Below are 1,469 nucleotides of genomic sequence, written 5' to 3'. Positions count from 1 at the left end.
AACCAGGCGTGGGGCGGCGCTTGTGAGAGGAATACAATTAATGTGGTTGGGGGAGAGGCTGACGGACAGGCCGCCCGGCCAAGAGCTTCCACCTGCCTGTCAGAACCGTCCGACCAATCGCCATTGTCCACCCCTGAGGGACACGCAGCCTGGCCAATCGCACCTCCCACAGAAGCAGCAGGGGCGGGAGCATGAGCCTGGCGCTGGGACTCGCTTCCCAAACCCCATCTCTCAGGACAGTGGCAGCAGGTGGGTGGGAACAGTCGGGGCTTCGCTTTGTGATGGGAGCGGGCAGCGACTGGAGGGCTGGGCCCAGCATCTCCTATAGAGGGGGGCCTTTCTCCTCCCGGGGCACCGGGGGGTAGCCCCTATAGAGCGGGGGGGCCCTTCTCCTCCCGGGGCACCGGGGGGTAGCCCCTATAGAGCAGGGGGCCCTTCTCCTCCCGGGGCACTGGGGGGTAGCCCCTATAGAGCGGGGGGGCCCTTCTCCTCCCGGGGCACTGGGGGGTAGCCCCTATAGAGCGGGGGGGCCCTTCTCCTCCCGGGGCACTGGGGGGTAGCCCCTATAGAGCGGGGGGGCCCTTCTCCTCCCGGGGCACTGGGGGTAGCCCCTATAGAGTAGGGGGCCCTTCTCCTCCCGGGGCACTGGGGGTAGCCCCTATAGAGCGGGGGGCCCTTCTCCCGGGGTACTGGGGGGCAGCCCCTATAGAGCGGGGAGCCTCCATCTCTGCAGTGCCTGCCCCTGTACCTTCTCCCTGTCCCCCCCAGAGGGGCAGGCGCTGGGCAAGGGACTGCCCTAGGGCCTGGAGACTGAAGCGCGCACAGCCGGCCTTTGGCCCCAGGCTGTGGAGTTACATACAGAGGGGGGGTGTCCGGAGCACAGACCGGAGGCTGGTACCAAGGCCAGTCCCCCTAGGCTGGAGATGGCCACCCAGCAGGGAGGAGCTGCTGCCTCTGGGCTCCACTCCCAAGCTGTGCCAGGGCTGGAGGTGCCAGGCACCGTGAAGCTGGGGAGGCCGGATGGAGCCAACCCTGACCAGGGGGACAAAGTGGATCAAGCAGAGAAAGGCCCTGCAGCAGGGCAGTGCTGGGTGACTGGGGAGTTCCCGAGTTGGCTGGTGCTGCCACAGATGGTGACTGAGCGGCAGCAACTGGGGGATGCCAGTGAGGCCAGTGATGGCACCAAGATGAAAGGAGCCATCCTTCGCCACTACAACCCGGAGGTGCAGCGCCAGCACTTCAGGGGCTTCTGCTACTAGGATGCAGAGGGGCCACGGGAGGTTTACAGCCACCTGTGGGAACTTTCCCATCGCTGGTTGCAGCCAGAGACCCACACCAAGGAGCAGGTGCTGGAGCTGCTTGTTCTCGAGCAGTTCTTGAATCTCCTGCCTGAGGAAATGCAGAGCTGGGTGCGGGAGCGTGGCCCAGAGAGTGGCCAGGAGGCCGTGGCCCTGGCAGAGGATTTCCAG

The sequence above is a fragment of the Chrysemys picta genome, chromosome 20 (assembly GCF_011386835.1).
Source record: "Chrysemys picta bellii isolate R12L10 chromosome 20, ASM1138683v2, whole genome shotgun sequence".
Taxonomy (NCBI): Eukaryota; Metazoa; Chordata; order Testudines; family Emydidae; genus Chrysemys; species Chrysemys picta.
Note: the sequence above shows the minus strand (reverse complement) of the source record.